We start from the raw sequence: 16,070 nt of genomic DNA, 5'->3' as shown, positions 1-16,070 counted from the left end.
GTGCTTAGACAAAACGCAAGGAATTTACCATTACGACTTCTCGCGAACATCAGAAAATATCCACACCACGTTTCAACCGCTTCGACTGGATTACGTTTTCCACTCGTGATTGAGAATACCATACCAGTTAGTGCGACGAAGATAATCCATCCACAATCAGGGAATACGACAAAGGGGAACGTGCCACGTACTTGTCTTCGAAATGAGCTTCGAGCGCTGAGTCGGCCGAGAGAAGACGAGGTCCGCGAGAGGAGGATCGCCAGTCCACGAGCTCTGCAAATCCGGAAGAGAGAGAGGGAATGAGAAGAGGAAAGATTCGAGAGTTCCTCAGCATCGACGATCGAAGCAAAAAGAGGAGGGAATTACTCGATGGAGAGAGAGAGAGCGACCGAGAGATGGAATGAAGATGATCCGAGGAGAAGCGCATGAAAGATGCCGCCGACGTCGCGGGAGGGCTAGGGTTCTGCTGCAACTGCACCGAACTCCATTGATGACTCCACGGAAAATACGAACACAGAGAGAGAGAGTGTCGAAGAGAATGAAGCGAAGCACCGGAGCTTCTACGCGGAAAATTGCGCAAGTACGACTTTGATCCGACCAACCCGATCCGACCTAACCTAACAACTCGAGTATTTTTATAATGAAAAGTGCCATGATAAATTATTTGATATTGTTATTAAATACGCCCCACTTATCAAAACACGCATCCACGTGTCATAATAATTAGTATGTTGATTTTAATTTTAGTTTATTCGGTATAGTTCAATTACTCAATCATTCTTTCGATGCATTTCAACTGTTAAAAGTAATACTTTTGCATTATAAAATTGTCTTTATTAGTACATCATAACATTAGTTGCATTTGTAATCAATAATTTATTGCTATGGACAATAATTTGTCCAAAGATTTCGTGATATGAGAATGCCAAACAATAGTTTAACTTCATATTATTGGAACTATCCTCAAACGTAATAATTTTGCTGTGAGTTCTTCTAAATAGCAACTAGTAGCCCCTACTGGAATTCTTTTTGCTCAAAATAGTAATTCCCTTTATATGAAGTAATTTACCTTCAAAGTATGTTTTGCTACATGGGTAATTAATTTACTTTGACTGGTCATAATATACCTGAATTTTCTATAATTTCAAGAAATCTTTAACATATTTGGCCATAAATTTTGGTAACCTAAAAAGCTATGACCTAGTAATTAATCGCAATTGTGTAATTATTATCAACAATTGCAATAGTGATTTGTCCCGCAGGTTCTTGAAAATGACAATTGGTAACATGTCTTTTGAGGCAAATAATTTTGCTAAAGTGTAGTTATTTACCTAATTTGAAAGTAGTATAGTTTGCTTATTGGATTGGTAAGCTTTCTTTGCGGGCCGTAATTTTCTTGAATTCATCCTAATTTGAGTGTACCTATAGCTGGTAATTGGATAAGGACAATTGTTCTGGTGAGGAATGCTGTCATATAATTAACCTGAAAAGTATAGTGGACTCCTTCTGGACAGCCTGAGTGCTGGATGGACCTTTTATAGCAGGCAAAAAGCGAGTTTATCCACCAAAGGAACACCAATCTCATTTATTATAGCCAGTCATACCAACAGAAAGATAAGATTACAATCCCACATCCCACTGATAAAATGGTACAGAGACCACCTATTTAGCCAAGGCAGGCAGAAAGCCTGCCCTTTTCTAGCTTATTAGCTAAGCCTGTTTCTATCAGCAACACTAATGCCCCATGGCATTGGCCATATCTGAGCTATTCCTATCTAGCTATAATGAAAAGGCAAGCACGCACTTTCCCAATCAACATAAAGAAAGGGACTGGTTTTGGCATTTCTAGTCCAGCTGCACTTGGGAATCATAAACAGCACCAGCTTTCCAGTCAGCAGGGAGGGCGTACTTTGGATGCACCCAAGACCCACCCACTTGGAACCTCAGGTACAACTCGCCTATTGGCGGAGTTTGCGTGTCGAACACTGCTCCGTACACTCGGCGCATCGGCTTCCACTCTGGCAGTCCTCCTGAATCGAAATTACGAGAAAGCAAAGGTCATTATTGTCTTGTCGACTAGTGGTCTCTAGAACGTGTTTATGTCGATTTATGGTTCAATTTGATTCTACTTGAAACCAAATTGTAGCAAACTCATGGGATAATGGATGACTGAATACCTGCCAATACTCCGCAGCTATGACGTCATCTTTGCCGGCGACGTATAAAAGCATGACAGCTAAGTAAGAAGGGTTTCTGCTGTGTTCACTGACGCTGACAAGGAGGTTTTGGCCGGGGTATCGGCACGGAACCCTTCTGAATTCGACCTCAACCACGCCGTAGGCGAACAGCTGCTTGGTTTGGTAGTCGTCCGGTTTTGCCATCTTCGCATAGGCTCTGGTGCTCAGGATGAAGTCCGTCCTGTCTCCCTCGCCATAGTCCGTCACCGCCACGTACGCTCCTTCGCCCGTGCACTGCGGTTTCGTGCACCTCACCTATACTTTAAAAGTAAAATTAGACTGATGAAAAAGTTAAAAGAGTCATCATCTATTTATGTGTAGTCTATATGAAGTTAAACCTGATAGCAAGCACCACATCCAGATCCATTTCTGTATAGCCTCGAAACTCCAGTCACATAGCCATCGTAGACGGTCCTGCCATACTCGCCGTACCCACAAGCTCCAGCTGCCATAAACATTGCACTCATTAGATCTTCTCTAGCAACAATTGTTCTGTTTCAAATGTTTGGTTTGGGCATAAAGAAATGGAGCGGTTCAAAGAGTGCATGTGAACAACCAAGCCTTCAAGTACCGAGCGAGACATGCTACTACATAGATCTTCTCATGTTATATTGCGCTCTGCTGAGTATCAAGGGAAAGAGCGCATACCCACGAAAAGTTATTCATGATGTAACAGAGCATGCCACATGACCATAGACGAAGTTAAAAAGTTACTTAAAAAGACAAGAAATGTTGTTTTGTGTACTTTTCATGACACGATACTATTTTAGCGGCTAGTGCTCTACTAGCTTCACACTAATGTGTGAACATAATTTATGTGCGTGTGTGGTGCGGTGGCTGATGCAAGCTTGGTTTCTATCACAGGAGACGGAGCGTGCACATACTTGGAGTCCCATAGCAGTCAGGGCTGCCATAGTAAGTGGCTCTCGAGGGCGTAAATGAATTTTCAGAGTGACAAAGTGCTGGCAAGAGCACCAGGATACAGAGAAGACAACTATAGCTCATTGCAGATTTCATGTCTCACTCAATGTACTGATCCTAATGCAAGACAAGTAAACTCAAGCCTAGAGGACTCGACTAGAGAGAAATGGACAAGAAGGTTTTGGGATGAGAAACATTCATAACCAAGATCCCATATTTATAGCTGAGATCCTGAGGGTCAGGTTCTTGAGGACCACTCACTATTTTTCCCTCCACTTGTGAGCAGATAGTACAGAACCCAAGGGAGACTTGAGCTTGTAGAATTAGAATACATTGGATAAGTACGTGTGGACCTTCCGTGGACCCTTTCACTAAGATATTTCATCATTACATAAACTACAATTGGAAGGCTTATTATATTAATAACCTTTTGCTTCTCTTTCTCATTTGGTCAGCTCACTGCATCTGCAATTAATCCGGCGTGCTATGACTCATAACACATTGTGCTTCGACATTCATAGAAAATTGACCTTCTAGTTAAACGAAGAAATCCCAAACTTATGCGTAGTACTAGCATTTCGCAATCTCTTCATCTCATGATAGATTTTGATATATATTCATTCGCTTCCCGTGTGAGTATGAAGCTATTCTCAGAATGCGACGTTCATTTATAATTATTCGATCTTGTAATATTACATATTGAGTAGTAAGTTTACAATTGTCTTTATGGTGACAAATGTTTATCAGGGCCAAATTCCTATTGGAAGTATCCAAGAAATTCAGTTGAGTTCACTGCAAACAGTAATACCATTGAGACATGAGGGTTTTGATCTTAGGAAAGATTTTCATCTCTTTTCATTAGCTTGAAATACTTCTCTTCGCTTCCCCTATAAATATGAAGCTATTATCAAAATGGGGCATTCATTTATAATTCTTTGATCACGTAATATTACATATTGAGTAGTAAGTTGTTTGCAATCGTCTTTGTAGTGACAAATGTATATTAGCGCCAAATTGCTATTGGAAGTATCCAAAAATTCAGTCGAGTTCATCGCAAATAGTAACACTATTGAGACATGAGGATCATGAGACTACAAAACAGCTTTCTAGATATAATTTAATGAAACCTAATAGCTAGAAGCACTCACAACAGTAAAAACCCACTTAGTTGCTGAGCAAGACTCTCTTGCTACTTAAATCTGAATTGAATTGATTTGCTGAAGTCAAAGCAAAACTATGAACTATCAACAACTGGACATTGCCGACAAGTCATCATTTGGTTGAGTCATCGTTTGGTCCCAGCGCACAAGAACTCTAGAATACTAGGTAACCTGCAGCTCCTTTTTCCCCTGTCGAAGTCAGTAAAAACAAATGGCAAATTAGGCTTAAAAGCACCCGAATGATTGTCACTACGGATAGTTAAAGCAAATTGGTTTTGACACCTCAAAGACCTTTCCCTATTCTGAGCAGCATTCCGAGTGACGCAATATGCAAGGAAAAAGGTAGAAATTTTAGCGGAGCATGATGTGGAGACACGATTGAGGTACAGAGTGGGGTAGGTGACTACGGATCCTTGCCGCCCATGTGGCAACATCACTTCAAATACGAGTACACCGGGCTCTAGGTTGAATCTGGTCGTGTGCGCGCGTGAGAGAAATTTCGAAGGCCAGGCACAGAAAAAGTGACATTAGCAGAACCGAGAAAATGCAGCACTATTTACGTGTTCAGCTCCCATGTTCAGGCATATATAAGATTAGATGCTTCTCCTCCTTCCACAAAGTTCGATCGAGAGACAGAGAGACAGAGAGAGTATTGAACATCTGTTCCGTTTCATTTTCGTCAGACATGCGGTGTTTATTATAGGAGGCATAAAAATTAATTCACGCTATAGATGTGGAACACACTGAGATTCAGTAGTTGATGATTTACGGTAGGAAAACCATGCCAAGAATCACGCTAGTGTAGGCTAACTTTTTTTACATTGGAACCGAGTCACCGTGCAACCTGTAAATTCGGATTTGCTAATTGGAAACGTGGCTTGGATTCCTATATAGTCATGAACGGAAGCATCAACCGATTAAAAACCACATCATTATTCAAATAGTACATTAACAAGCTCTTCCTACTTATTGTTTCAACTGTTGACAAATCAAATTAAAAAAGAGACAATGATGCTGCCTATGCAACTACACGAGATAGACCTTACAGATGTGAAAATACATGTATAATGGCATCTAGCAATAAATCCAATACTGTGAGCTTTGAAGTCTCATCCCTACTTCATAGCTGACACCTAGGCTTTCTGATGTTGATGGGAATTGCGCGTCAGAACCGTTATTGACAATGTCACCTGCATGTTTTCAAACCGGAACAGCTCAGCGGATTTTGTAGGTGACCTCTTGAGCTAAAAAGCCAATTCTTTTGAGTCATTTCATTTCAATCATATATTTACTTGCTAATGCAAATATCTACTGAAAAGCAATGGATGCATTATGCCGACTATCTGTAATATTCCAAAAGATACCACTCCTAGATGGGGCGGGTCTCCCAGCACTTCCAAAATGCAACAGGGGACACCCGGCTAATGTCCCATCAGCCTAGATGCAAGATCTACCAACCAGCAAAGGCCTTTCCCCAGCTCTCTAATTTCAGAAGAACAATCATGACAACAAAATCAGATGAGGGAAAGCAATGTCATCGTCGAACCAGAAGGTTGTGCCACCACTCTTTCCAGATGTCAAGTCACTAGAGTTTGCAAAAGCAAAAAGAGCAAAAATGCAGGGCAACACTAAGGTGATGTCCATAAAAAGGATTAGCATATCCTTCTCCCTTGCTAGAACCTCCTTGACACTGAACTAAGAGGAACGACCCATTGACAAAATTTGGATAACAGAAGAAGACTTAAGAGAAAATGTTCAATAGGAGCATATGATCCCAAAGTTGAAGCTTTGCTCATACCAATTCTCGTTAGCTGCTGTCTTCATTTTGTATTGCACATTTTCTCTTCATTCTTATTATAACAAGCATACTCTCTAACAACAAATTAGTTGTGCAATCTGCTGAATATACAAAGTGGGTATATGTAAAATTTTGACAGAAAATTTACACGTTGAAGAATATCTTACTCATTCTTTACCTGAATCCCCTGTATAAATAGCAATTTCATTTTACAGCATCTTTATCATATAAGTTGCGCTTTTTTCAGGTCAGATACAACTCCATGATCTTCACTGCTCCTCTCATTGTATAGCACCTGTGAGGTAACCATACTAAGCACACCATGAAATCAAGCAAAATCAAGTAGAGCAACACAGTGGGCATACCTTGTCTATGATACCATACTCAACCGCTTCACTAGGACTAAAATATTTAGGTCATCGGATGTCAGCTTCGATTTCCTCTGGTGTTTTTCCAATATGCTTCGTATAGAGTTTAACCTTCACAAATTGTCAGCAGGAAGTTGTTCCCACTTCAGTGTCTCGAAGAAGCATCACAAGACCCCAAAAGTAAATTCTTTCGTTTGCTCAATTCACTCCCTTTATATGTACATAGTTGCCAGTTTCTACAAGATAGGCCCCCACCCTCTAGATGGTAATTAAAACAGGCTCTTCTATCTGTATTGGAATTGGAACTTATTGAGAACATCATTCCAACACAACGATCTAATGAGAAAACACTAAACACGCATTCGTAGAACCCTGCAAAGAACCGACCCTCTACTAGTACCACATTTCAGTTTAACATGATGAAGCAAAGAGGCAAACCAAAAAGAGCCAGGATGACAAAGAAACGAGTAACAATATTCTCTTGATCTGTAAAGTTTTCAATTTTTAAACAAACACTGGAAGACTTTCTCTGAAGCTTTGCAGATCATTTTCAATTTAGTGGAGTAGCTTTGGACCTAACTTGGACTTTTAGAATGCGGCACGAAGTAGGTGGTCTATGATGTTCTATAAGTAGAAAGAAGCTCAGACAGATGTAATATGACCTCTACTTATCCACATAATAAAGCAAAAGATCATCACTTTCCGGTTATAAATAGGCCTTATTATTTAAAATGAGTAAGCTATCTGCTTCAGTTGTGGGCTAACATAGAGGGCAGAGCTTGTTAGCAAGCATTAATCAACTACAATTAAGCTGCAAAATAGTTCAACCAATTTAAGCATTCCTTTAATTTATTTGTAGTAGTAGTGTTGACTTTAAAGGACATCGCCCAAGGTAGAAAGGGTGAATCCAATCCGAAGGACCCCTTGCTTTGATTAACTTAAACTGATGGACATGAAAGCTTCAAAGAGCAAATGGCCATGATTTGCTAACGCGCTTATGCAAGCTCAGCTCACTCTGATTTTGAATTAAAGTGCATTGATTAGATCGTGTCATCCACCAGAATAGTAATCTCATGCCTGTAGAAGACAAATCTCACAGATATCTCAAACCAACAAAGTGATTTATCTTACCAACTCTGCCTTGACATTCTTCACTTCTTCCTGGCAAGATCGATATCTGTTGCTTGACCTGAAATCTTGCAATTGGCTAGCAATTCACAGACAGAAGATACACAAGAATTATTAGAATTCAAGCAGGCTGCCTAAGTTGATCCCTGACAGAATGTAGACTCTGAAAAGGCCACGAAATAAAAGGTTAAATAACTTAGGAACTTTCAAAGGTGCAGGAAAAAACCTGCTTCATCATGATTGTCGAAGATGGCAAAGCAGAACGGTTCCCCCTTGCACCAGCTGCTAAAGTAAGGCAGCCTCCCATGCATTAATGATACACAGAGAGTAAAAATTGGTGGCTTGACATACCTGCATTGGATAACCACTATGTCATGAAAGAAAAACACAACGATAACATTTGGAGAGCAGATTGTGGAACATAGAGAGCTGCAAGCTTAAGCTAATAAGATACATGCATAAATAAGATCAGATAGCCTAGGAAGTTTTGAAAATACTCATAGTTTGCAGTCATCATTGTTAACTGGAAAGATCAGATAGCCTAGGAAGTGCTCCATGCAGATTTTTCTACATGACATGTCAAACTGCTTTATGTCTTTAAACTTACAATAATCACCTTGCATCCGAACATATTTACACTCCATTCATGTTGGAAAGGTTATTTTGTCTATTTGCCGGTGTTGCTGGTCCCTCTGTTTTGCAATTTTCAATGACTAGAAGCTATCATGTCGTGACAATGTTTTGATTAATTTTTTTTTGTCCTTTTCATGAAAAATCATCTTTATGCTTCACTCAGTAGCTATTTGTGATGTGTCAGAGCCAAAAAAGGTTCATTGATTAGATATCCACGAAAATTCTAATACGTGTTTGTGGTATTGTTGCCATGGATTTAAATAATGCGTGCATTCATCATCTTGGTGCAAAGCCTTTGTTAAATTAGTTCTTCTCATCAGAATCATTTTTTGCTTAACTATGGAGCTAGTCGCGGCATGTCATTTGCAAAAAGTGCAGCTGAAAAATTTGATGCATATATATTGTGTTCCATTTAAAAGTGTGTAGATTAAGCTTCCTTCTTGGCATCCTTACCTTTATATTCTTGAAGTTTATAGAAAGGCAAATTCAAAACATAAAACACTATAGTTCTAGAAGTGAATCCACGTAGATGGTATTGTTATGATTATGATTAACTTGTATGATGATCTTCTCAGTTAGTTTAACCTCACCAGTCTCAAAATAGGTGTGAAGCAGCAAGGTCTGGAATTCTTCATCTGACAACGAGAAGTTTATTGTCTTTCAAGATTTTAGCACCGCATTATGGGAATATGAGTTATTATTGAGTATACACTACATTGTGCGACTTGCTCTTTGCTTATCTTTAGGCAGCTTGAGCACTTTGTTGTTGTTTACTGTAGAGAACTGAAAGAGGTAGTGTATGGAACCTGGCTTACAGTTAACTGCATATATCCATTTTTGGTTTTCTTTGTTTTTTCACATGGAGATGATCTTTTTCCAATGGGTAGCAAGAAAATTTTTGCTGAACCAAACGGGTTGCATGTTTGGTGAAATTGAGGTTTCTGCTGAAACTTTTAACTAATACATCAATGCAATGTGCGACTCCTGCTCACACTCCTGCAAATGTTCCATTTTCATTGCCTGCAGCAATAGATTAGCATGCAGTGAGGCAAGAGAATGTGATTGTTGTAAAATGCCATCTACGGCTTCTAATATTGGACCAGAATATGAAGGGGTCTTTAATCACATCTGCCAAAATTGTTATATAGATCCAGTTAGATTCCTTTGTTGGTGGATGTGATAAGTGCAAGTTGAAGAATGTCACAAGTTCAAACGAACACAACTGCTGACTTTGATATTGGAAGACTGAAAGAGGCTTCTAAATTCACAATGTTCGATTACCCATATGTTTGAGGTGCAGCACTTCAATACTTGCTAAAGGACGAGGTCTCATGGTGGCTGGTTTGCAAACTTCATGAAGCAGGCAGAGGGCCAAATAATTGGATACCCAAGGTCAAGGAGTTATTCATTTGGCTGCAGGCTTCAGTTGTGAGTGGGCGAGGGGCTCTATAATAACTGCAGGTGTTAATCCCAACTTTTGTGATGCCTGCAGAAGAACAGCTATGCATTGGGCATCAAATTTTGGAAGATAAGACCGTCAAGATCTCGAAATTATTTATATACACCAGCACATATTAAACCCTGTTATATTTTTGCCCTGGAAGCTAGCCAGATCATGGGGCTTGTTCTGGTCGGGACTGACTGAATGGTGACAGCTATCAGTGTTCGGTGAATCATGCGATTCTGTTTGTGCGATATCCACTCCATGACCAGTTGCATTTACAGTCTCTGCTTTTCACAACTCTCAGTCTTGTTCAACAACACTGCTGATAATCTGTTTGTTCATCAGTTTGAATATACATGGCTGACTTTGAGGAACATGCTTTGTCGAAATTGCCTTAAGCTTATAAAATACTAGAAATACAAGCTTTTTAGTAGTCTTGACTGCTAAATTAAAAGTAGGATAATTGCTGGATGAATTGATGGTGATGCCTTCAGTTTTCTCTCTCAGATTGAAAACTCTCTCTAATAATTTGTCCTTTTACAGGGAGGAGACTGATTGAATTCGTTGGACTTGGAGCAGCTCCAGAGCTGTTGATAATCCAAGGCCCCAGCATGTCTCGGAGGTCAAACAGCGCTCATTCGGCTTCAAGCACGGGGCATTATGGAATTGCTGCATATGTGGCTGAAGCAACTTTTATTGTATTTCTTAATATTGGACTCTTTTCTGGACCATACTCGTAATTTGAGCTTATTGACTCGAGATATTTCTGGCCCGTTATTTACTTTTTCATTGGATTTCTCGATATTCTGGAAGTTGGCTCGGGTGAGGCCTAAGGTGCCCTAGCCGACGGCCGTGCTCAAAAGAGGTCTATGGCGAGGCTCAATCTATTGGCCTATAGGACCAACAGCCGGGGCCCGCAGTTGGGTTCCATACAGCTGGCTAAATATTGGGTGTGAATTGAGGTTCTATCGGGCCCATATTAGGTCTGAGCTGGCTAGGGTCTTTAAAGATTAGTGAATATTGGGCCTATTGAGCTCCAAGAGGTCAGTAGTCGGGCCCAAATTAGGTCCAACATACCGGGCCTTGTGCCCCAAATAAATGGCCATTATTTTGAGTGCAGGCTCATTAGACATTGGGCCTAAAGGGCATAATGAGGCCCATCACACATTGGGACTTAGACCCACAGTCAGGCCCAATTATTTCAGCAGGCTGAGCCCAATGGGATTTGTGTAGGCCCATTGTACGCTTATTGGGCCAAGCCCCAATGGGCTTCAAGCAGTTAGGCATAATGAGGCCCATCACACATTGGGACTTAGACCCACAGTCAGGCCCAATTATTTCAACAGGCCGAGCCCAATGGGATTTGTGTAGGCCCATTGTACGCTTATTGGGCCAAGCCCCAATGGGCTTCGAGCAGTTAATTATTCTAGGCCCATTGGGCCAATGTGTTCGGCCTATATTAACTGGCCCAGTGGGCATACCTAAGGCCTCTTTTTGGGCCGGCGTGCACGTTGCATGAGTACTGGGCCGAGACTAAATGGGCCAGCTTTATCCGCAGTCTACCTATTGTCGGGCCAGGTCCGAATGGGCTTTGACACATGAGATCAGTATTGGGCCTTCAATGGGCAGACGAGGCCCATTAGTGGGCCCACTAGAGGGGCTCTTAAACCAAGTCTGGACCCAATTTGAGACCAATGCATTATGCTTTAAGGGCCCAGAATTAGGCCAATTACATTTCTTCCGTCCACCCTAGTTAGGCCTAACGTTCATCTCCTTTCGTGGCCCAACGGGCTCGTGGTTGGGCCATCAAGCCCAATATTGGGCCGTAAAGATTCCGTTACGTTATTCAATTTTGGGATATGTTTAACTAATCTATTTCATCATTTTCATAGTCTTTTCTTCCCAGAAGCAAGAGGAATTGTTACGGTGCCCACAAGCAGGTTAAAGACCAAGAAATGGGCTCGACGATTCTCATTAAAATAGTTCTCTACCCAGCCATAGCTTTTCATTGTCAAAATAATGAAGCAGCCCCTTTACCAGCTTTAGCAACCTCTTCTTACACGACAGCATAGTTACTAGACATGCAGCAGTTATACTAACCCAAACCTTAATAAGCAGTTAAGCGTCCATAATCTTATCAATTTGACATCTCGGCAAGTTCGGTCCCCGGTACACAATAGGAAAGAAAAAAAAGGAAGAGGATAGAGATCAGTGGAGGGTCCTATTTTCACGTGCCTACCATCCTGTGCATCTCGCGAAAGCTTTCTGAATACTACTGAAAGACACTCAGGTGATCCCTCTTTTCATGCTCCCCCTTCCAAGGAAAACATGGACTGGCTCTGTTGGGTGACCCATGGCGGTAAACTTATGAGAGGTTGGCCACGGACTAGCCGTTCTGTCAAAGAGGTCTTACCATTCTCAATGTCTAGGGCAGCTTGTCACTCAATACCGTTGCTGTGGTAGTCCATTGTTATGTCTACAAGTGCTCCAATATTTTGCATGAAAATAACTGGAGCTTCTAATAAAACTGATGCCGATTAAATATTACATCCATGTTGCGATGAAAAGTTCCAGAATAGAACCAACATTTGACAAAATAAATCAAATATATAAGCAAAAAAATAACATAGTTCTACCGGGGTCCTTCCACCGAAAATTGTGTCTTCAAATCATCTTGAACTAAAAGTGGGTAGCATAAGTGACTCTAATCTTGAATCAACAAATACAACTGGCAAATGATTATCGTTGTCTTGAAAGCTCATTCACAACTATGTTTTACAGAATTACCCAACTTAGATGCAAAACTCATCAAATATAGAAAAGCTATTAACTTTCTCGATCTTACCGCTGGTTAGTTCTTTTTGTGGGTAACGAAAGTTCTGCTAAGTCACAAATCTAGGAAAGCCAACACAAAAACATGGACACACGCTTGTAGTTAAAGGAGCTGACATATGCATAAAAATAAGTACAACGATTGAGTTTGTGCATGGATGAATGACAATAGGACTAGGAACAGACAAGGATTTCATGATCAACATTTTCACCAAAAATGGCGTGAAGAGCATTTCAAATGCTGTCCACAATGGCTAATGGATACAATTGGATCAAGATAGGTAACTTCATTTCTGAATATTAATCTTGCATGTGAAACTTCATTTCTGAACATTAATCTTGCATGTGATATAATCGGCCTTGGAACATTTTTTAGCGGCACAAAATAGTATATACTTTAAGAACATGGCCATATATTGATGGTATCATACTTTCAGCTAGGTGAATCAAACTTTCCAAAATGCGCACAGTTGTCCTTGCTGGATTGTCATGAAATGCACAACAATCAACGAACAAAAGAAAAGGTAGACCTAGACAAGTAGAAGAGATAAAAGAAAAAATTAAGCAAGGGAGTTTATATAATCTGCATTCTGAGTAGCAGAAGTACACTGAGGTTGACAATAGCTTGATGAATTTTTTCAGCCTCCTTATTAAGGACCATTCTAAGACATCCTTTACAAAGAGAATGTACCTACAGGAAATGCACAGATCAATGCATCAATATTTTCCAAGGAAAAGTTGTGTCGATGAGAATGAATTGCATGTAAAAACCACATGCGTTAATAGAATTATTGAGAATAGAAAGATCAATAGTCACATTCTAGCTGATTTCACAACGCACATAATAGATGGCTGAAGTATAAAGTAGAATCATCTCGAATTTCAGAAGCCTCTCCAGGACCTCAGACGTAAATTATATCTATGACAATACAAATCATGGTTTACTGATGATCTAGATAGACCTAGATGCCAGAACTCAGTCGGCTCACCTAGAGCAACTTGAAAAGCGGCTATTTGCCCTGATAACCTCGGGTGCCTCAATCCTGGAGTATGGTGACCGAGAATGTCTAAGTTAAGAAGTGGAACAGGGCATTTTGAATTTGAAGCCTCTCCAGACCTTGGATGTAAGTTATATCTATGACAATATGAGTCATGGTTTACCAATAATCAAAATAGACCCGGAAGCGGAACTCGGGCGGTTCCCTAGAGCAACTTGAAAGACTGGGATACTTGCCTCAGTATGAAATAGATGCCTACGAAGCTCATATAAAAATGCGTCCGATTTCAAGCTTTGTCATCAATGTTAGCCTTTCTACAGCACAAATAGGCAAATATCATGCTTCAACCAATTATTCCAGAAAGGATGTTGCTAATGTTCTTCTACTTTGAACTAACCATGAACCATTTAATGAGAAAATTAAATGCGCCATGCTACCCATTTTGGAATGGTAAGAGAAGAATGCTAAAGAAACCCATCAGAACACGGATATTGACCTCCGCCATTGTCCTTTTTTTTTTTTTTTTTTTTTTCGAAGCCACTTTGTCCCGAGTTAGCTCAACTATTTCTCGGTGACCTTAAATTACACTAGGCTACTTAAACTTCCTGGAACAAGATTGTTGACTAGGTTCGGAGTTGTATTGAAACAAACCTTCTTATTGTTAGCCATAATTTTGAGATTATTTTTGTGTTTGGCATGTGTTTTGAATGCCCATTTGCCCAATGCCAGCATCCCCAATGCTAAAAGCCTAATGCTGGGGTGGGGCTGCTTGAGCATTCCTATTCTCGGGAGATGCGATTCCGAGTCACTATTCATCGTCTTCTTCACCGCCCATCTTCTTCGCCGTTCGTCTTCTTCTTCGCGGTGGGCGACGCTTGGCCGCCAGAGGGCCAGATCTGGCCACCGGGCTCAGCCGAGGTGGCCTGAGGTCGGGCGACCTAGGGCGTCGCCTGAGTCGCGCGACCCAAGCGCTGCTGCCTGAGGTCGAGCGACCCAGGTGACGCCGCCTGAGGCCGCGCAACCTCGGGTGGTGTCGACGCCACCACCACCAGCGCCACCACCACCACCAATGCCGCCACCACCACCCACTCCCCACGATCACGCAGCGCATCTCCTCCATTTTCTTTTCTTTTTTTTTTTTCCTTTTTATTTTCACCTGAAAATTACTTTGCAAAATATACAATTCCAAACAGGTTTGCTTTCAGAGAATGCCCATCCACCCAAGGATACTTGGGGAAATGCAAAGTCATTTCCCCAAAATTGAACCAAACAAGCCCATGTATAGATCTACGTCCAATCCAAAATAATTTACTACCTCGACGTTTCATATGGCTAAATATTTGCTAGATTTTCATCACAACCAACTTTAGTTGACTCTCCCTATTTATTAGCTACACAAAAATTTTCCGTCAGTTCAATTACACTGAAAAAAAGAATAAATTAGTTAATTTGATGACTCATCTCACCAAGAATGCGACAAGAAACAACTATATTCCACTCAGGATAATTTGTATCAAAGCACTAGAACTACGTCAAATCTGTAATAAGGCACTGGCGAGTGTCGTACTGACAGATAGAGCTAAACTAATCATTACAACAGCAATAGCAATTCCAGCAATGGAATTACTGTCTCAGTTGGCAAACCTTTAAAAGTGCCGTTTATTGGTAAAGTCAGATCTAATTCTTTCTCTGATGTAGAGATTGTGTGATTAGCTTGTGCAATCTTATGTGAAACAGAATTTTGCATTTTTCATCTTGTGACCGCAACTTGCAGTCTAAGACCGTGATGCAGAGAAACGGAATATAGGGAAACACAATTCAAGTAAGGCTTCATCTAACCAAAAAAAAAAGGAAAAAAAAGTAAGGCCTCGGATTTGTTTCACCAAATATGATTGTTTTTATGCTAAGAGTAGTTACAAGGCTTCATCTAACCAAAAAAAAAAGTAAAAAAAAGTAAGGCCTCGGATTTGTTTCACCAAATATGATTGTTTTTATGCTAAGAGTAGTTACAAGACCAGCCTAAAAAAGAATGAAAGTTCATTTTAGTAGTGATTTCTTGCAGTGCACCATGATTTAGAAATTACAGAAAAAAGAATCGATTGCCCCGCTTTTACAATAAAATGAAAACACGGTGACATAAGCATACTAACATCCGTCAGTAAACTAGCTGGGAGAAGATTAAAATGGCTATTTCAGCATTTCAATGTGAGGACTCCGCAAACAAGCCTTTTAAACTTCTAATTCGATGTCATGGGAAATTTCCTTTTTTTTTTTTTTTTTTTACAATAAACATAACTCAATATATTCCCACATTGCTCCATTACAAAGGGTCATTAACATCTTCTGATAAATGAGCAGGATCAAGTTTCGATTATTTGTTAGTTCTTCGTGGTATGGCTAGTCCAATGTTCAATTCCAAGTATAGCTTTTGAAATAATATAAGAAAGCGATAACAAGGAGAAAATTCACCTTAACAACCCCATCATCTGCTAATCCCTGGCCTCTTGTTTGGTAGCGCTGTCATGTTTCCTCATGCTGTTTGCAAAAAAGT

General features: G+C 40.4%; 1 long non-coding RNA gene and 1 pseudogene across 1 annotated transcript; both read right to left on the bottom strand.

The window, feature by feature from the left end:
- Nucleotides 1–1,570: 1,570 nt before the first annotated feature.
- On the bottom strand, nt 1,571–3,323 carry LOC120293324 (annotated as a pseudogene).
- A 3,038-nt stretch (nt 3,324–6,361) lies between these two features.
- LOC120294147 lies at nt 6,362–6,572 on the bottom strand. The gene is made up of 2 exons (XR_005551630.1): nt 6,482–6,572; nt 6,362–6,411 (listed from the first exon to the last, which is right to left on the bottom strand). It is a non-coding gene; the product is annotated as an uncharacterized LOC120294147 (long non-coding RNA).
- Nucleotides 6,573–16,070: the final 9,498 nt, after the last annotated feature.

Source organism: Eucalyptus grandis, chromosome 5, assembly GCF_016545825.1.
Source record: "Eucalyptus grandis isolate ANBG69807.140 chromosome 5, ASM1654582v1, whole genome shotgun sequence".
Lineage (NCBI taxonomy): Eukaryota > Viridiplantae > Streptophyta > Magnoliopsida > Myrtales > Myrtaceae > Eucalyptus > Eucalyptus grandis.
This window is presented reverse-complemented; position numbering and strand designations above follow the sequence as displayed.